At 48.5% G+C, this 21,521-nt stretch overlaps 1 protein-coding gene across 5 annotated transcripts in view; it reads right to left on the bottom strand.

Annotated features, from left to right (window-relative positions):
• Positions 1-13,032, bottom strand: part of LOC114809003 (telomere repeats-binding bouquet formation protein 1-like) — a 30,466-nt gene extending 17,434 nt beyond the window's left edge. For 3 of the 5 annotated variants that reach the window (XM_029057384.2, XM_039911082.1, XM_039911084.1), the window contains exons 1-4: positions 12,909-13,032; positions 6,460-6,816; positions 5,669-5,782; positions 792-920 (exon numbers count right to left, since the gene is read on the bottom strand). The gene's annotated coding sequence lies outside the window, so the exon portion shown is untranslated. The other 2 variants (XM_029057383.2, XM_039911083.1) reach the window with 2 other exon arrangements.
• Between the last annotated feature and the right edge of the window lie 8,489 nt (positions 13,033-21,521).

The following is a 21,521-nucleotide window of genomic DNA, read 5'->3' on the forward strand; positions in this document are numbered from 1 at the left end:
GTTATCACCATAATAATGAAGTTAACAGTTCTACAGAGAAAACCATTCCTAATAATAGGGATTTTGACCTACGTGGAACATTCATTTATTCATTCAATTGTATTTACTGAACGCTTACTGTGTGCAGAGCACTGTACTAAGTGCTTGGAATTAACAATTCGGCAACAGATAGAGACAATCCCTGCCCAACAACGGGCTCACAGTCTAAAAAGGGGAGACAGACAGCAAACCAAAACAAGTAGTCAGGCATCAATACCATCAAAATAGATAAACAGAATCGTAGATATATACACATCATTAATAAAATGGAGTAATAATATATACAAATATACACAAGAGCTGTGGGGAGGGGAAGGGGTAGAGCAGAGGGAGGGAGTAGGGGGATGGGGAGAGGAGGAGGGGCAGAAGGAAAGGAAGGGCTCAGTCTGGGAAGGCCTCCTAGAGGAGGTGAGCTCTCAGTAGGGCTTTGAAGAGGGGAAACAGTATTCAGACAAGCAACTAGAATGCTTTAGAAACTTAATGATCAGCTCAATTTGACAAATTACATTTTCGGCTTCAGCTCAAGCGAATTACACACGAAAACTGTGCTGTTACTGAGTACTGACTGCCAGTAAATCACACAGTACTCTAATGGGCACTTGAGTATAACTGACATGGCTTTATTTGTTTTGGGATTAATACAGGACCCGGATAAAAAGTGGATGCAAAAATAGGGAAAGGAGAGAAAATAAGCCTAAAATGGTTCAAGGGGTGCAACAGAGTGCAAGAAGTGATCAAATGATCTATCTTACCATTAAATTTGGCCAGAGATCCTATGGTATACAGAGCAACTTCTTTTAATGAGCTGGGTGCATTTGACCATGCAAGATCACGTACCAACTTCAAACCACCAATATCTTGAAAGTAGACACTTGCACGGCCTGCAGGATTTGCAAACAAAATGAAAGATCAAACAAGATTGCAGAATTATTCTGAAGAAATGGGCGGTCAATGAGTTGCTTGCATTCATTGTGGCTAAGGCTACCGTATATCCCATTCCTTAGGTTTGTTCCCTTTCAGTGTAAAGCAATTTTCTATAAGAAACAGTCCTGGAATCATCCATTGCCATATTGGAGCCTGACTGGGGAACTGGAAGAAGGAAAGAAGGTAAGAGTGGGTAGTAAGGTTTCTTTGTCATGTTGGTTCCTGTGACCAGAGCCTTGTGGGTGGGTAGGGGGAGGAGTCTCCGCATGGCTATTTGATGGTGGCAAGGGCAGGGTGGCTGTTGACTAAACCTCCTCTGTGGGCCTATTTCTCCTTAGCCTGTGCTAGGATGACAGGTTTAAACGTGCTGGGGCCTGAGTTTCCTTTAATGTATAACCGTATGCCAGCTGCGGTTCAGAGGAGAGGAAAGGGAATGGTGGTTAACAAGACTATAGGAATAAAACCATTTCATTTGGTGGTTTCGCGCTATCCTGCCATCACTCTCCGGAGAATGGGGTAGCACCAGGGAGGGAAGGATACCCAGAAACAAGGATGGGGAAATCAAACCCGAGAGTGCAAGTGTCTGTCACTCCATCAGCAGCCCCCTACCTACCTCTGCCACACCCCACCTTGACCACAACTTTCCCAGCTTAGAAAATGCCCCATCTTAACTCTCCCTCTTTTATTTCTCGTGAATTCTCCCATTTCCTCTCATCCTACCAGCCCTAACTGGGAAACAGCATGGCCTAGTGCAAAGGGCACCGGCTAGGAGATCAGAGGAAATGGGTTCCGATCCCTGTTCACCACTTGCCCTAACTGGGAAGCATCATGGCTCAGTGGAAAGAGGACGGGTTTGGGAGTCAGAGGTCATGGGTTCTAATCCCGGATCTGTCACTTGTCAGCCGTGTGACTTTGGGCGAGTCACTTAACTTCTCTGTGCCTCAGGTACCTCATCTGGAAAATGGGGATTAAGACTGTGAGCCCCATCTGGGACAACCTGATTACCTGGCATCCCTCCCACTGCTTAGAACAGTACTTGGCACATAGTAAGTGCTTAACAAATGCCATCATTATTATTATTATTGCCTGCTGTGGGCCTCGGCATAAATCACTCAATTTCTCCATGCCTCAGTTTCCTCATCTGGAAAATGGAGATTCAGTACCAGTTCTCCCTCCCGTTTGGACTCTGAGCCCCTTGTGGGACAGAGACTGGGCCCGACTTCCGAACTGTGCAGTGCAGTGCTTGGCACACAATAAGCCCTTCATCAATACCACAATCCTTCCCTCTATCTGCAGTCCAGGCCAGTCTCCATCTATTCCGTCCACCACATACTCTCGCTCTCTCCCTCAGGCTCTCCCTCTCTGACTCACTCACTCTCATTCATAGACTTTCTCCCTTTCTTTCCTCTTTCTCTTCTCCCTCACCTTAATAGAACCGAGGAATTCCAGCATCTCTCCCAGTGCGTGCCTCACCCTGCCTCCCGGTTCCTCCTGCTACAGGTGACACCGGAGACTTTGACCCTATCTGACTACCAGTCAGCTCCCCTCTACTACAGGGGAAGTAAAATTCTTATTCGCCAGTAGCCCAGTGGAGCACCCAGAAGCAACAAGGCATCTGGCTGAGCAGAGGAGGGGCATTGGGAACTGCACACCAGGCCTGGAGAAGGAAGAAGGGTTGGAGACTCACAGAAACAGAAAACTCACAGCTTTTAGACTGCGAGCCCGTTGCTGGGCAGAGATTGTCTCTATCTGTTGCCGAATTGTACATTCCAAACACTTAGTACAGTGCTCTGCACACTGTAAGTGCTCAATATATACAACTGAATGAATGAATGAATGAATGGAAAGGGGCAGCGCAATCCTGAGTCACCCACGTCTCCCTTCACCTTACCCTGACAGCCCCAAGTGAGACAGGGATCGGGTCAGATCTGATCATCTTCTATCTATCCCAGCTTTGAGAACAGTGTTCTGACTGTAATAATATTATGATTATAATTCTCATTATTAGCAATAATGATGATTATAAAAAAAGTAATAATTTTGCTATTTCTTAAGCACTTACTATTCATTCATTCAATAGTATTTATTGAGCGCTTACTATGTGCAGAGCACTGTACTAAGCGCTTGGGATGAACAAGTCGGCAACAGATAGAGACGGTCCCTGCCGTTTGACGGGCTTACAGTCTAATCGGGGGAGACGGACAGACAAGAACAATGGCACTAAACAGCGTCAAGGGGAAGAACATCTCGTAAAAACAATGGCAACTAAATAGAATCAAGGCGATGTACAATTCATTAACAAAATAAATAGGGTAACGAAAATATATACAGTCGAGCGGACAAGTACAGTGCTGTGGGGATGGGAAGGGAGAGGTGGAGGAGCAGAGGGAAAAGGGGAAAATGAGGCTTAAGCTGCGGAGAGGTAAAGGGGGGATGGCAGAGGGAGTAGAGGGGGAAGAGGAGCTCAGTCTGGGAACGCCTCTTGGAGGAGGTGATTTTTAAGTAAGGTTTTGAAGAGGGGAAGAGAATCAGTTTGGCGGAGGTGAGGAGGGAGGGCGTTCCAGGACCGCGGGAGGACGTGACCCTGGGGTCGACGGCGGAATAGGCGAGACCGAGGGACGGTGAGGAGGTGGGCAGCAGAGGAGCGGAGCGTGCGGGGTGGGCGGTAGAAAGAGAGAAGGGAGGAGAGGTAGGAAGGGGCAAGGTGATGGAGAGCCTTGAAGCCTAGAGTGAGGAGTTTTTGTTTGGAGCGGAGGTCGATAGGCAACCACTGGAGTTGTTTAAGAAGGGGAGTGACATGTCCAGATCGTTTCTGCAGGAAGATGAGCCGGGCGGCGGAGTGAAGAATAGCCCGGAGCGGGGCGAGAGAGGAGGAAGGGAGGTCAGAGAGAAGGCTGACACAGTAGTCTAGCCGGGATATAACGAGAGCCCGTAATAGTAAGGTAGCCGTTTGGGTGGAGAGGAAAGGGCGGATCTTGGCGATATTGTAGAGGTGAAACCGGCAGGTCTTGGTGACGGATAGGATGTGTAGGGTGAACGAGAGGGACGAGTCAAGGATAACGCCGAGATTGCGGGCCTGCGGGACGGGAAGGATGGTCGTGCCATCCACGGTGATAGAGAAGTCTGGGAGCGGACCGGGTTTGGGAGGGAAGATGAGGAGCTCAGTCTTGCTCATGTTGAGTTTTAGGTGGCGGGCCGACATCCAGGTGGAGACGTCCCGGAGGCAGGAGGAGATGCAAGCCTGAAGGGAGGGGGAGAGGACAGGGGCGGAGATGTAGATCTGCGTGTCATCTGCGTAGAGATGGTAGTCAAAGCCGTGAGAGCGGATGAGTTCACCGAGGGAGTGAGTGTAAATGGAGAACAGAAGAGGGCCAAGAACTGACCCTTGAGGAACTCCAACAGTTAAAGGATGGGAGGGGGAGGAGGCTCCAGCGTAGGAGACCGAGAATGATCGGCCAGAGAGGTGAGAGGAGAACCAGGAGAGGACAGAGTCCGTGAAGCCAAGGTGAGATAAGGTATGGAGGAGGAGGGGATGGTCGACAGTGTCAAAGGCAGCAGAGAGGTCAAGGAGGATCAGAATGGAGTAGGAGCCATTGGATTTGGCAAGAAGGAGGTCATGGGTGACCTTAGAGAGAGCAGTCTCGGTAGAGTGGAGGGGACGGAAGCCAGATTGGAGGGGGTCTAGGAGAGAATGGGAGTTAAGGAATTCTAGGCATCGATTGTAGACGACTCGTTCTAGGATTTTGGAAAGGAAGGGTAGTAGGGAGATAGGACGATAACTGGAGGGGGAAGTGGGGTCAAGAGCGGGTTTTTTTAGGATGGGGGAGACGTGGGCATGTTTGAAGGCAGAGGGGAAGGAGCCCTTGGAGATTGAGTGGTTAAAAATAGAAGTTAAGGAAGGGAGGAGGGCAGGGGCGATGGTTTTAAGAAGGTGAGAGGGAATGGGGTCCGAGGCGCAGGTGGAGGGGGTGGCACTTGTGAGGAGGGAGGAGATCTCCTCTGAGGATACTGCAGGGAAGGATGGGAAAGTAGGGGAGGGGGTCGGTGGGGGGGAGGGGAGAGGCGGAGGGGTGACTTTGGGGAGCTCAGACCTGATCGTGTTGATTTTCGTGAGGAAATAGGTGCCAAGTGCTGGGGTAGACAGAAGATAACCAGGTCAGAGAAAGACCCCGACCAACTTGGGGCTCCAAGTCTAAGTACGAGGCAGAACGGATACTAAATCACCATTTTACAGATGAGGAAACTGAGGCACTGAGAAGGGAATGGTCTTGTCCATTGTCACAGCAAACAAACGGGATTAAAACCCAGGTTTTCTGACTCTCAGGCCCATGCTTTTTCTACTAGGCCATGCTACTTCTTAGGGTAAGCACTTAACAAATACCCCAATTATCATGATTCTTACTATCACAATTAGGCCCGTGGGTGAGGTGAAAACCTTAGCATTTATCATTAAGCATTTACTCTGTGTCAAACACTGCGGAAGTGCTGGGGTAGATAATCTAATTCGACTCAGTCCCGGTTCTTCATGAACCTACTAGTCCACCTTATCCCAGGTTCAAAAAAAAAAAAAAAGCCCGCTCCTTCCTACCTATGCATAACTTTAGAAAACTCTTTTTAGCAGAAAATAAAGACAAACATTTTTGCATCATGTGACCTCAAAATGTATAAAGAGAACGCCAGATCAAATTTCAGTGAATCATCTTACTGTTTTCTTGACAAATCAAAACAACTGAGAACAAAGCAGTCTTTATAGCAGGAGCGTTGTGTGCCCTTAGCTCCTACTTAATGCACTCCAGCAGTAAGTCCATATTCTTCTTCACTGTTTCAGAAAACAAACAAAAACAACGTTTAATGAAGATTGTACCTGCTTTCCCCATTGAACATGAACCTTTTAACATTTGGGGTTATTTTTCCTCATGTATAATAACTCTGAGAGAAACAGAAAATACTCAGATAAGAGTCCTCCTTAAGTGGGAGACTCTATCTTTTAGGTAAATAACTGTCACACAAATGGTATTATGAAATTATGCGATACATTCTGTTCCCAAATTAAAATGAAAAGCACAGAAAACAGTCATTTTCTGTCGAGCTACTTCATTCAAATGGCTTTAACTGTTCTATTTATGCACATAAGCACGGAGCTTTTTGAGAGAGATTTGGAGTGAGGCCCAGGGGTAAGGGGGAATGGCTGTTTTGCATGAGTTGACAGGAGAAGGAGGCCAAGGAGTTGGGGGTCGGGGGAAGGGGCAGTGAGGGAATGGAACTGAGACTGGAGGTGATGCCGGGGTGAAGGTGAGGCGAGCACGGCGGGGGGGGGGGTCTAACAAATACCACCTTTATCATTAATCATCATTCTTATTCTAGTACGTAGACTGCAGGGGTGAGAAGTTGGAGGGAGGGAGACCTACTTAAGGGCACTAAAAAACAAAACAAGAAACAGTACATTAACAAGAAAGAGGAAAACTGATTCAAGGAACATAACCGAAGGGATTTTACCACAAGTGAGTTCCTTGCTCTTCTCTTCTTCCATACTTGCTTTTGTGTCTTATTCTCCATCTACACGAAAAGTGTATTTACGTCAGCTAATTTCAGAACATTGCCAGTACAGGAAAACGGTACTTGGCTCATAGTAAGCACTTAACAAATACCATCATTATTAAAATACGCAAACGGTGCAGGCAAATTTCACAGACAACACTCATTTTCGGGCTATTGGATTTTTCAGTCTCTTTTATGGGGCATATTTTCCCAGGGAACAGAAGACCTAGCTACTTTCCATAGTTCTGCCATTCATTTCCTGGACAGGGTTTCGATCTCCGGATAATCAGAAACCTTCTCTGCATCTGAATTTCCCTGGTGGAAAAAAAGGAAGTCGGGTAATTTTCCAACTGTCTAATAGAGCTGTTGTGAAGATAAATTGGGATTAAAATTTAAATCCCCAACCTCTAGGTCTTACATGATTGTTTAGGGCAATCAGTCCCCTCCCCACCCCACAAACATTCGCTCTTTGCGAATCCCGGTACTAAGTCCTAAGGAAGTTACAAAGGACCTATGTGACACGATCCCGGTCTTCATGTAGCTTCCTAACCCAGGGAGGGGCAGGAGAACACAACAGGTTACTCATGATAAATGTAAAAATAGAGATACAGCCCACAGCCTGATAGGTTCAAGAAACACCAAACCTTCAAAACCCCCTCCTCCTGCCACACACACCCCCCCGCCCCGCCCCCTGCTTTTTATATTACAAATATTCCCTCTACCCCGAAATTCCTGGGATTCAATCTGTCGGGGTATTCATCGAGAGCTAGTCATGTACCAAGCACTGTACTAGGCACTTGGCAGTGTACTACACAGTAGTTTATTACCCTATTTATTTTCTTAATGAGGTGTACATGTCCTTGATCCTATTTATCTTGATGAAGTTGTCTTGTTTTTGTTTTGTTCTGCTTTGCTTTGCTGTCTGTCTCCCCCGTTTAGACTGTGAGCCCGTCACTGGGCAGGGATTATCTCTATCTGTTGCCGAACTGTACATTCCAAGCGCTTAGTACAGTGCTCTGCATATAGTAAGCACTCAATAAATACTACTGAATGAATGAATGAATGAATGAATGAATGAATAGTTGGAAGATAAGTCCCCTCCCCACAAGCTTTCAGTCCAGAGTGGGAAACAGTCAGTAAAATAAATTACAGTTGGGAAAAATGGGAGAGTATCAGGTCATGGACATGAGTGCTGTGGGGCTAGGAATGGGCTAACTTCTCCCCTTCTTTCCCTAGGGCATCTCTTCTTATCGCTCAGCACATCAAAGGGTAAGAAAAGCACTCGACCTCAGCCCTCCACACCGTCAGAGCCCTCCTCAAATCCCAGCTCCTGCAACAAGCCTTCCCTAATTAACTCCCAACATCCCTAATTATATCAGCTAGGGGTTATTACAAATTATTTATTTATTCCTGATAATACCTGTCTCCCCCGCTAGACTCGTTATGGTCAGGGCCCATGTCTACCACCTCTCTTATCTTGTACTCGCCCAAGGGCTTAGTATACTGCTCTGCACACCGTAAACTCTCAATAAACACGACTGATTGATAGGTTTAGTACTCATTTTCCAGATGAGGTAATTGAGGCAGAGAAGTTAAGTGACTTGCCCACGATCACACAGGAAACAAGTGGCAGAGCCAGGATTTGCACCCAGATCCTCTGATTTCCAGGCCTGTGCTCTTTCCACCAGGCCAGGCTGTGTTCTGTTTTTCTATCGTTCTTAATCAATCAATGGGTGGTATTTGTTGAGTGTTTACTGTATGCAGAACACTGCACTCAGCACTTTGGAGAAGACAACACCACAGAGTTGGTAGACACTTCACCTGCCCATAGGGACCTCTAGTGATGCTTAATAAATAGTTATCACTACTACTCCTACTCCTACTACTCCTCCGACTTGTGACACAATTGGATCCTGAAAGTCATGTTAATAGAAACATTTTCTAATGAAACCCATTTTCTCATGGGGCTAAACGTAAAAATAGAGGGTTGTTCCAAGGTCAGACACTTTGTTTTTAATCAAAATTAGTAAGCACTTTTTACTTCTTTACAGATGCAGAGCTACATGCATGAATTTATACTGAAAACCACCAGGCTGATCCAACCACTTAAGTCCCAGCTCGACTACTACATCACCCTCCGCACTGACCTCCCTATCTCCAGCCTTCCCCCTCTCCAGTCCATACTTGGCTCATCATCAACAACAACAGTATTTATTGAGTGTTTAACTGTCTGCAGAGCAGTGCTTAGCACTTGAGAGAGTACAACGCCACGGATTTGGCAGACGCTTTCCCTGTCCACAGGGACCTCCAGTGCAGCGTGGCTTAGTGGAAAGAGCACAGGTTTGGGAGGCAGAGGTTGTGGGTTCTAATCCCGTTTATGCCATTTGTCAGCTGTGTGACTGTGGGCAAGTCACTTAACTTCTCTGTGCCTTGGTTACCTCATCTGTAAAATGGGGATGAAGCCTGTGAGCCCCACGTGGGACAACTTGATTACCTTGCATCCACTCCAGCGCTTAGAACGGTGCTTGGCACATAGTAAGCGCTTAACAAATACCATTATCATTATTATTAGCAAATACTGTTACTACTACTGCTACTACAGGAGGTCCTCATACATATGACAGAATTGGTTCCTGAAAGTGATGAGTCAAGTACAAACAGTTTTAGCTAGAACAAATTTCCTCAGGGGAATAAACTGGTAAACAGAGGGCTGGTTCCAAGTTACAGATAAGAATACAATACAACAGAGTTGGTAGACATGTTCCTTGCCCTCGGGATTACATCCAGTGGGGATGGGGTTGGGGGGGGGGGGGAGTGTGGGGAGGGGGGGACGGCACACATTAACGTGAATAAACGATTTATAATATACAATACTTTGCTTTGCTGCCCGGATCATTTTTCTATAAAAACTTTCAGTCCCTATTTCCCCCATTCCTCAAAAACCTCCTCATCAAGCAGAAACTCTTCATCATCGGCTTTAAGGCACTCAATCAGCTCTCTTCCCCCCACTTAGCCTCACTCCTCTCCGGCCGGCACACTTCACTCCCCTAACCCCAACCTACTCCTCTCTCTAGCTTTCAATCACTGGCTCAAACCCTCTCTCCTCCCATGAGCCCTTCTCCCCCATCCTCCCCCACCCTCCCCCACCCCCGGGCCTTATCTGAGAGATCATCCCCTGCCCATCTTCAAAGTCCTGCTAAAATCCTATCTCCTCCAGGACCTCTTCCCTCCCTAAATCTCTCATCTCCCCATCCCATTTTTCCTCTTTTCTGTCACCTAGGCTCTTGAGAACCTACCCCCTCAAGCACTAAAGGCACTTACCACCCCACAATGTACAATGTGGGGTTGCCTCTCCTACTTGTATTGCATTTTCACATCTATACCCTCACAGCTCGATCTCTCTTGTTGATGATGGTGACGATGGTATTTATTAAGCGCTTACTGTGTGCCAAGCACTGTTCTAAGCGCTGGAGTAGATACAAGGTAATCAGGTTGTGCCACAGTCTTAATCTCCATTTTACAGATGAGGTAACAGACACAGAGAACAACAACAATAATAATAATAATGGTATTTGTTAAGTGCTTACTATGTGCAGAGCACTGTTCTAAGCGCTGGGGTAGATACAGGGCAATCGGATTGTCCCACGTGGGGCTCACTTTTTTTAATCCCCATTTTCACAGATGAGGTAACTGAGGCACAGAGAAGTTCAGTGACTTGCCCAAAGTCACACACCTGACAAGTGGAGGAGCCAGGATTAGAACCCACCACCTCTGACCCCCAAGCCCGTGCTCTTTCCGCTGAGCCAATATCGCTGTCCTCCTCTTTTCTATGGTTTTTCTTTGTACCGTTTTCTCGTCCCCTATGTCCCTGTCTGCGTCTCCCCACTTGTTCCTGGAGGGGAGCCCCTTGTGGGCCAGGGCCTGGGTCTCATTTGTGGGCCAGGGCCTGGGTCTCATTTGCACCCGTGTATTTACTTCACGGCCCTACAAAGAGTAAGCACTTGAGAAATACCATTACGACTACTACCCCAACTACTACTTGGCCCTCTTCTGTTCTCCATTTACACTCACTCCCTCGGTGAACTCATTCGCTCTCACGGCTTTGACTACCATCTCTACGCAGATGACACGCAGATCTACATCTCCGCCCCTGTCCTCTCCCCCTCCCTTCGGGCTCGCATCTCCTCCTGCCTCCAGGATGTCTCCACCTGGATGTCGGCCCGCCACCTAAAACTCAACATGAGCGAGACTGAGCTCCTCATCTTCCCCCCCAAACCCGGTCCTCTCCCAGGCTTCCTTATCACCGTGGATGGCACGACCATCCTTCCCGTCTCTCGGGCCCGTAATCTCGGTGTCATCCTTGACTCGTCTCTCTCGTTCACCCCACGCATCCTATCCGTTACCGAGACCTGCCGGTTTCACCTTTACAATATCGCCAAGATCCACCCTTTCCTCTCCACCCAGACGGCTACCTTACTGCTACGGGCTCTCGTTATATCCCGGCTAGACTACCGTGTCAGCCTTCTCTCTGATCTCCCTTCCTCCTCTCTCGCCCTGCTCCGGTCTATTCTTCACTCCGCCGCCCGGCTCATCTTCCTGCAGAAACGATCTGGGCCTGTCACTCCCCTTCTTAAACACCTCCAGTGGTTGCCTATCGACCTCCGCTCCAAACAAAAACTCCTCACTCTAGGCTTCGAGGCTCTCCATCACCTTGCTCCGTCCTACCTCTCCTCCCTTCTCTCTTTCTACCGCCCACCCCGCACGCTCCGCTCCTCTGCCGCCCACCTCCTCACCGTCCCTCGGTCTCGCCTATCCCGCCGTCGACCCCTGGGCCACGTCCTCCCGCGGTCCTGGAACGCCCTCCCTCCTCACCTCCGCCAAACTGATTCTCTTCCCCTCTTCAAAACCCTACTTAAAACTCACCTCCTCCAAGAGGCCTTCCCAGACTGAGCTCCCCTTCTCCCTCTACCGCCCCCCCTTCACCTCTCCGCAGCTTAACCCTCTTTTCCCCCCATTTCCCTCTGCTCCTCCCCCTCTCCCTTGCCATCCCCTCAGCACTGTACTCGTCTGCTCAACTGTATATATTTTCATTACCCTATTTATTTTGTTAATTTTGTTAATGAAATGTACATCGCCTTGATTCTATTTAGTTGCCATTGTTTTTACGAGATATTCTTCCCCTTGACTCTATTTATTGCCATTGTTCTTGTCTGTCTGTCTCCCCCGATTAGACTGTAAGCCCGTCAAACGGCAGGGACTGTATCTGTTGCCGACTTGTTCATTCCAAGCGCTTAGTACAGTGCTCTGCACATAGTAAGCGCTCAATAAATACTATTGAATGAATGAATAATGGTATTTGTTAAGGGTTTATTATCGTCATGCCACGCACTGCACGACGTGCTGGGGTAAACACAAGGTATCCAGGCTGAACCAATCCCTGAGAAGCTGCGCGGCTCAGTGGAAATAGCCCGGGCTTGGGAGTCTGAGGTCATGGGTTTGAATCCCGGCTCTGCCACTCGTCAGCTGTGTGACTGTGGGCGAGTCACTTCACTTCTCTGTGCCTCAGTTACCTCATCTGTAAAGTGGGGATTAACTGTGAGCCTCACGTGGGACAAACTGATTACCCTGTATCTACCCCAGCGCTTAGAACAGTGCTCTGCACATAGTAAGCACTTAACAAATACCAACATTATTGTTATTACTATTATCCCTGCCCAACATGGGGCTCCCCGTCTCAATCCCCATTTTGCAGATGAGGTAAGGCGGGCACTGAGAAGTTTGGTACCCTGCCCCAAATCACAGCCAGACAAGGGGTGGAGGGCAGATTAGAACTCAAGTGCTCCGACTGCCGGGCTGGGGCTCTTTCCACTAGACCATGCAACTTCTCTACCACATTCTCCTCGACACACTCTCCATCCCAGCATTCTTTCCACTTTCACCGTCCTGGATTCTCCTTCCGCGTGGGCGGCCGCAGTGGGTTCGGTGTGTCACCCGCTAGACCGGGTGCATTTATTTCAGCGCCCCGAGTCCCGGGGCCTCCCCCCGCCCCTGCCCTGAGATCGGTCGGGCCCGGCCTTCCCACCGAGGCCTCGGCCGTCCCGCCTCCCTCCGCCTGCCCGCCCGCCTCTAATGCCCCCCCCAACTCGGACGACAGTGTCCGTCTGCCCCCCTTCCTCTGTGGAGGAGATCAACTCTGTCCCGAGCGCTCTCCCTTCCCCCGTGGAGGAGAACTCTGCTAAGAGTGCCACCTTCAGTGGAGAAGGTAAACTCCGTCGAGTACCCCATCTTTCCTCTGAGGAAGGACGTAAACTCCGCCCATCGCGCCCCTCGACCCCTGTGGCGGGGGCAAACTCCACTCCCACCCAAGATGGACGGCTTCTCGCCCTTCCCCGGCCCCGCGGCCTCACGTCCTCATCGGGGTCCCTCCCCGCCGGCGGCTCCTCCTCAGCGAGGCGGCTCTTCCTCCTCGGCCTCGGCGCCTCGGCCACACCCGCCTCGGCCGGCCCGTCGCCTCGCTTTTCCCGCGCCCCGGGCTTCTGCCTGGCCCCGCCCGACGACGGCGCCTGCGCGCGACGCCTCCCGCCTCTCCCCCAACTGCCAACGGCCGCTCTCCCCTCCCCCCGCTCCCTTCACGGCCGCCGCCGGCCAGGGCCCTCTGCCTGCCTTCTCCCCTCCGGCCGCACGGTGGCGCGCCGCCCTCGGAAGCCCCAGCACTCCCTACCACCCTCTACCGTCCCGAGCAGCGCCTCCCCAGAGCAAGCCCGGCTCCAGCTCTCGGCTCAGCCCAGCTCCCGCACTGGCAGTCAATCAATCAATCAAAGGTGTTTGGTGAATTCTTACTTTCTGCAGCACACTGTACTACTAAGCGCACGGGAAGATGCAATATAGTTATTAGACCCAATCCTTGCCTTCAAGGAGATTAAGATTCAAGGAGAGGGAGCAGTAATAATAATAATAGTTCTGTGCTTACTCTGTGGCAGATACAAGCTAATCGGGGAGGAACAGTCCTCTCCCACATGGCATTCTCCTTCAAAGCGGGAGACTTGGTATCTGTAAATTATTTATTTCTGTTAATTTCTGTGTCCCCCACTGGACTGTAATCTCGTTGTGGGCAGGAATGTATCTACCATCTCTACTGTACTGTCAAAAAGCACTTAGTACATGGCTCTGCACACTTTAAACGTTCAACAGATACCACTGATTGATCTAATCCCCCCATTTTACAGACGAGGAAAAAGGTAGATATCTTAAGTGACTTACTTGTGTCTGTGTGTATGCGTGTATGAAACAACTTTCAATAATGTATTCTGATTTCACTGTTGGTTGATATTTTGAGACCTGCCTGCCCAATTAAAATGCAAGCTCCTTGTGGGCAGGGAACTTTTTTTTCTATTATACTTCTCAAGCATTTAGTAGGTGCTCAACAATTACTGTTATTAATACTACGACGACGATGACATACTACAGGCAGTCTTCAGGCGAATGACAAAAATTGGTTTCTGAAAATCACGTTAAGTAGAAACATTTTAACCTACGATAAATTTTCTCATGGAAATAGTTTTGTGAACAGAGGCCTGGTTCGGAGGTCTCAAACCTTATTTTTAACCAAAATTATTAATGAGTTCCAACTTCACTCGGCTCTCTAGCTCATTTTTCTAAAAATGCGTTCAAGCCCCAAACCTCCTCCAAAACCTCCAATGGTTGCCCGACCACATCCGCATCAAGCAGAAACTCTTCGTGATCGACTTGAAGGTACTCAATTAGCTCTCTTCCCCGTTACCTAGCCTCACCTTCTTCCACTCCAACCCAGCCCGCACACTTCACTCTTCTAACACGACCTCAATCTCGTCTATCTCGCCGCTGGCCTCTCACCCACGTCCTGTCTCTGATCTGGAACGCCCTCCCTTCTCGTATCCAACAGATCATTACTCTCCCCCCATTCAAAGCCTCACTGAAGGCACACCTCCTTCCAGAGGCCTTCCCTGACTAAATCGTCTTTTTCCATCCACTTCCTTCTTGTTCGTCCTGACTTGCTCCACTTATTCATCCCCTCCAAGCCCCCTAGCGCTATAGGTGCATATCTGTAATTTACTGATTCATATCCATGTCTGTCTTCCCTTAGACTGTAAGCTCGTTGTGGTCAGGGAATGGTATGTGTTCAACTGTACTCTCCCAAGCGCTTAGTACAGTGCTCTGCACACCGTAAGCACTCCATACCTATGACTGACTGAAGCAGCGTGGCTCAGTGGAAAGAGCCCGGGCTTGGGAGGCAGAGGTCATGGGTTCGAATCCCGGCTCTGCCACTTGTCAGCTGTGTGACCGTGGGCAAGTCACTTAACTTCTCTGTACCTCAGTGACCTCATCTGTAAAATGGGGATGAAGACTGTGAGCCTCACGTGGGACAACCTGATTACCCTGTATCTACCCCAGTGCTTGGAACAGTGCTCTGCACATAGTAAGCGCTTAACAAATACCAACATTATTACTATTATTATTGCTCCGTGTGCCTCAATCTCTTCTCTCTCACCTGCAGTCACTGGCTCCCACCCTGGACTTCCTGGCTCCCCTCCTTCCCCCAGTCCTTTCAATCAATTGTATTTATTGAGGGCTTACTGTGTGCAGGGCACTTTACTGAGCAGTTAGGAGAGTACAGTAAAATAAGAGTTGGTAGACAGTACAATGTAACAGATTTGGTAGACCCGTTCCCTGCCCACATATCTGACAGATCAATGCTAGCCGTCTTCTAAATCCTGCTAAAATCTTATCTCCTCCAGGATAATCTCTCATCTACCCATGCTATTTTTCCCTTTTTCTTGGTCACCTAGGCTCTTGAGACCTCAGCCCCTCGAGCACTTAGGGATTTACCAGCATTTATGCAGATATCTTTACAATCAGTAATCAGTGCCCCAACCTTTATTTCAGTGTCTATAATAATGAGGGAATTTGTTAAGTGCTTACTACGTGCCAAGCACTGTTCTAAGCATTGGGGGAGGATACAAGGTGATCAGGTTGTCCCACGTGGGACTCACAGTCTTAATCCCCATCCCCATTTTACACATGAGGTAACTGAGGCACAGAGAAGTTAAGTGACAAGCAGTGGAGCCGGAATTTGAATCCATGACCTCTGACTCCAAAGCCTGTGCTTTTTCCACTGAGCCATGCTGCTTCTCTGTGTATATCCAGAACCTCTTGCTGTGTATATCCCTGTCCTTGTCTTTTCTGTTGTGTTTGTGTTTCTATTGTTTCACCTTCCCTTTGGTAATCCCAGCCCCACCACTTGTCTGCTGTGTGACCTTGGGCAAGTCACTTAACTTCTCTGTGCCTCAGATACCTCATCTGTCAAATGGGGATTAAGACTGTGAGCCCCATGTGGGACAACCTGATTACCTGGTATTTACCCCAGTGTTTAAAACAATGCTTGGTATATATTCATTCATTCAATAGTATTTATTGAGCGCTTACTATGTGCAGAGCACTGTACTAAGCGCTTGGAATGTACAAATCGGCAACAGATAGAGACAGTCCCTGCCCACTGACGGGCTTACAGTCTAATTGGGGGAGACAGACAGACAAAAACAATAGCAATAAGTAGAATCAAGGGGATGAACATCTCATTAAAACAATAGCAATAAATAGAATCAAGGGGATGAACATCTCATTAACAAAATAAATAGGGTAATAAAAATATATACAAATGAGCGGATGAGCACAGTGCTGAGGGGAGGGGAAGGGAGAGGGGGAGGAGCAGAGGGAAAGGGGGGAAAAGAGGGCTTAGCTGAGGGGAGGTGGGGGGTAGAGGGGGAGCAGAGGGAGCAGAAGGAAAAGGGGAACTTCAGTCTGGGAAGGCCTCTTGGAGGAGGTGAGCTCTAAGTAGGGTTCTGAAGAGGGGAAGAGAATTAGTTTGGTGGAGGTGAGGAGGGAGGGCATTCCAGGACAGCGGGAGGACGGTGGGATAGGCGAGAACGGGGGATGGTGAGGAGGTGGTCGGCAGAGGAGCGGAGAGTGCGGGGTGGGCAGCAGAAAGAGAGAAGGGAGGAGAGGTAGGAGGGGGCAAGGTGATGGAGAGCCTTGAAGCCTAGAGTGAGAAGTTTTTGTTTCAAAGAACTTACTGCTTTATAGTAAACACCTAATAAATACCACTATTATTATTATTTGTGGCTGTCACCATCTCTCCCCTGTTTTCACTAGACTTAAGGGCCTTGGGGGCCTGGGTCCATATCTAATTTTCACCGTGTATTCTGTACAGTTTTTATATACTTTGTATATTTGCTCTAAAGAGCCTGGGAAAAGTCATAAAATGTGCTGATGTAACTGCCACAAAAACACAAATTGCCACTTCTATGGTGTTTCCAATGACAATGTACGGATCCGGAAGCTAGACAGTGAAAAAACAGGATAGAAAGAACATCGACTCTTTAAAAATGTATTGGGGCAGAAGGCTTTTGCGAATACGACGGATTGCCTGAAAAACAAAAGGATTTTGGAGCCAATTAAACCAAAGTGATCTTTGGAAGGCCTAATGACTTCCCGTAGATGAGCATATTTTGGACACATACTCAGGAGGACTAATTCTCTGGAGAAGACACTAATGCTAGGAAAAGTCCAGGGACAATGTGGAAGAAGAGGCAGAGCAGCAGCTAGATGGATAGAGACCAGAACAATGATATCGGAAGAACCTTTAGCCGAGCTATGGATTATGGTAGAAGAGAGGGCATTCTGGAGAAAATCTAGAGAAGCAGCGTGGCGCAGTGGAAAGAGCACGGGCTTTGGAGTCAGGGCTCATGAGTTCGAATCCCAGCTCTGCCACTTGTCGGCTGTGTGACTGTGGGCAAGTCACTTAACTTCTCTGTGCCTCAGTTCCCTCATCTGTAAAATGGGGATTAAGACTGTGAGCCCCACGTGGGACAACCTGATTCCCCTATGTCTACCCCAGCGCTTAGAACAGTGCTCGGCACATAGTAAGCGCTTAACAAATACCAACATTATTATTACCCATAGACTCGCTCTGGATCGGAAAGGACTCGACGGCACTTGTTAATAATTTTCTATAGTGGTGCTCTGCACAGAGTGAGCACTTAAATACTATTACAACAACAACAACAACTACTACTCCTTACCTCACTCTTCTTCCAAATGTTGTTTCCTGGATTTTCCTTCAGTTTTGGCTGCTGCAGGGCATTAGGTTCGGGCCCTCGGAGGCCCCCGCTCCCGTTATGGGGAGAAGGCGATGGCGTTGGTGAACCCGATGTCTACCCTCCGGACGCTGACTGTGTCGGGTGGAGGAGGACGGGGGCGGAGGAGGCATACTATTGACTACAACATTACAACATTAATGATAATGTTATTAATCGATCATTTATTTATTACTTATTATTAATCAACTGGTTAATTAATGTTATTAATCCCTCTGTTCTACTCCCCTCCCCACCCCACAGCCCTTGTGCATATATGTGCATATTCTATTTTATTAATGATGTATACATAGCTATAATTCTATCTATTTATATTGACGCTATTGATGCCTGTCTACTTGCTTTTTTGCTTTGTTGTCCGTCTCCCCCTTCTAGACTGTGAGCCCGTTGTTGCGTAAGGATTGGTCTCAATTTATTGCCGAATTGTACTTTCCAAACGCTTGGTACAGTGCTCTGCACACAGTAAGCGCTCAAGAAATACAACTGGATGAATGACAGCTCACCTCCTCCAGGAGGCCTCCCTGGACTAAGCCCCCCTTCTCCTCTGCTCCCCTCCCCTCCTCGCCACCCCACTCGCTTCCTCTGCTCTACCCCCTTCCCACTCCACGGCACTGTGTGCATATATGTACGTATTTAGAATTCTATTCATTTTATTAATGATATGTATATATCTATAATTCTATTCATTTTTATTGATACTGTTGATGCCTGTTTACTTGTCTTGATGTCTGTCTCCCCTCCCCACCTTCTATACCGTGAGCCCGTTGTGGGCAGGGATTGTCTCTAGTTGCTGCTGAATTGTACTTTCCAAGTGCCTGGTATAGTGCTCTGCACACAATAAGTGCTCAATAAATATGAGTGAATGAATGAATGAATGAATGAATGAATGAAGAGTGAGTGAGTGAGTGAGTGAGTGAGTGAGTGAGTGAGTGAGTGAATAATGATAGATGTTCTGTGCCCCTGGCGGGCAGGGGACGTGTCTGTTATATTGTTCTGTTTTACTCTCCCAGGTGCTTAGTACAGTGCCCTGCGTATAGCAAGCACTCAATAAATATGATTGACTGAAGCACTGTCCTAGATGGGAGATAATCAGAGAGGACACAGTCCGCTCCCACACGGGACTCACAGTCGAAGGGGTGGGGACAAGTGGGATTGAATCCCCATTTTAGAGAAGAGAGTGAAATTGAGGAACGGAGAGTTTAAGGAACTTGCCATAGGTCCCCCAGCCGGCAAGCGGCAGAGGCAGGATTAGAACCCAGTTCTCTTGACTCCTGGATCCCGGGCTCTTCTCACTGGGCCAAAATAGAGTGCTTCTCCAGTACACTACAGTGACGGGCAGCAGCCAAGTGTAAGGATACAGACGCAAGTGCTGTGAGGGTAGTTAGTGAATGGACTCCGCCTTTTTGTTATGTTTTTTTGTAATGGTATTTGTTAAGTGCCAGTGGGCCAATGGGCCAGTTACAGTGGGTTAGCACAGTGGGCCAGGCACTGTACTTAGCGCTGGGGTAGATATGAGGTTGGACATAGTCCATGTCCCCTATAGGGCTCATGTTCTTAATCTGCATTTTCCAGATGAGGTACCTGAGGCACAGAGAAGTGAAGTGACTTACCCAAGGTCACCCTGCGGACAAGTGGAACAGGGATTAGCGCTCACGTCCTTCTGACTCCCAGGCCCGGGATCTCTCCACTTGGCCACGCTGCTTCTCCTAAGAGCCCAGATACTTAGGGAATATGGACTCAAGTTTGTGGGTGAGGAGGTTACAAGCAAGTAGGGTGGGGAGATGAAAGACTTGTCAGGAAAGGCCTCCCGGAGATGAGAGGTGATTTTATTAGGGGTTTGTCGGTGGGGAAAGCGGAGGTCTGTCAGACGTGAATGGGGAAGCAGGTCCAGACAGGAGGGGGTGGCTGTGAGTCCCCCAGTCCCCAAGCTCCAGTCCCCTGCTCCCACCTCAGACCCAACCCCGGCCTCCTCCCGCTCGGGCATGAGAGGCATTTCTCTCCTCCCCATCCCTGCCAGACCCGTCCTTGCCACTCCCTGGCCTCGGAGGGGTCACCCCCCAAGCCAGTCCCGGGTCGTGCAGCAGCCGGGCACCCAATCCCCCAGGGCGACCACCCGGGATCCAGGTTCCCCTCTGGTTCAAAGGGGAGCATTTCAGGGACTCTAGGTGCTCCTTCTACCATTCACAGCACACGCCTATACACTTGAGTCCCTGCCCCTACATGACATTTGTATTACTGTCTGCCTCCACCAGTAGACCGTAAGCTCCTTCAAGGCAGGTATTGTCACTTTCTGCCACTGTGCTCTCCCAAGCCCTTAGTACAGTGGTCTGCCCACAGGAGGCATTCCGTAAATACCACTGAAGGGTCGAATGCTCACCGAGCAGTACATTTGCCTCATCGCCTTGGGCTGCGAGAGCCTCGTCTCGTGTCTCAGAGCGAATGGCTTCTCCGGTGCCATAGGAAGGCGGCCTGTAAGACGTCAGTCACCAGGTGACCCATCTGCTGGGCCGCCTACTGGAGGGAGACTTTGTTCAGGCCAGGGAGGGAAGCGCTGCAAGGGGTGGGGGAGCGGGGAGCCCCACTCGTTTCTCCAGCGGGAGTGAAGGGTTGGGCTGAGCTAACCACACGCTTACCCCATCACCCTGTGACCAATTCATCAATTGCATTCGTTGAGCACCTACTGCGCATTTAGTGTTTTGGCCCTGTTTTCTCTCAATCGAATACCACTGATGGATTGATCTTGCCCCCTTGCGCTCTTTCCGCATTCGATCTGACACCAAATCCTGTCGGACTTACTTTCGCAATACCTCTAGAATTCATCCCTTCCTCTCCATCGAAACTGCTACCTACTGCGCTGGTCCCAGCACCTGGCCTATCCCACCTCGACTGCCGCACTAGCCTCCTCGCTGATCTCTCTGCTACCCGTCCATACTTCACTCTGCTGCCATCATCATTCTTCTAAAACCGACGTTCTGTCCAGGTTTTCCCACTTCTCAAAAACCTCTAGTGGTGGCCTGTCCATCTTCCTATCAAACAGAAATTCCTTACCATTGGCTCTAAGTCAGAGGACCTGGGTTCTATTCCTGGCTCTGCCATTCCCTCCTCTGTAAAACGAGGACTAAGATGGTGAGCCGTCTGTGGGACAGGGGCTTAGTCCAACTCGATTATCTTGAATCTATCCCAAAGCTTAGTACATTGCCTGGTGCAGAGTTAAGTGCTTAATAAATCCCATAAAAAACAACAACAGGGTCCCCAAATGAGCTCTTCCTCTCCTACTGTGGAAGCGCAGTGGTCTAGGCCTGGCATTGGTCCTTTTTCATTCAACCATTCCCTCTGAGCTGTTTTGTTACTAGGACTGTGTTTGATTGTCAGAAATGACAAGAGCAAAGAAATACTCAATAGGACCGCACCAATATATTTTCAGGAAAAAAATCCAACTTTTTATTTAATAATGGCATCTCGTTTAACTTTTCTAAAAAATTTCTCTTATCAATCAAAAGTGACTTACATTCTCTTCTATTAGGACATAGAAGACATGACTGCATGAGGACGATGGGCCATGTCTTCCCCTGGTACATAACTCACTCCTTGGTAGTAAGTTAGGCTCTTACTGACTTAGACACAAGGATATTTTTAACATTCCACAAATGATTTCATTCACTAAGAATGTTTCTTAACAATCAAATTCAATTAAAACATCAAAAATCCTACTGAAGCAGTTAGTGACAGCCACCCTTCTTAATCATTTATCTCAGGAAAAACAAAAGTCAAATTCTAAAAGCACAAACCAGTTAACATTAGTGAATTCTTGTGTGCTTCTTCCTTTTC

Source organism: Ornithorhynchus anatinus, unplaced genomic scaffold (genome assembly GCF_004115215.2).
Source record: "Ornithorhynchus anatinus isolate Pmale09 unplaced genomic scaffold, mOrnAna1.pri.v4 scaffold_93_arrow_ctg1, whole genome shotgun sequence".
NCBI classification, from domain to species: domain Eukaryota; kingdom Metazoa; phylum Chordata; class Mammalia; order Monotremata; family Ornithorhynchidae; genus Ornithorhynchus; species Ornithorhynchus anatinus.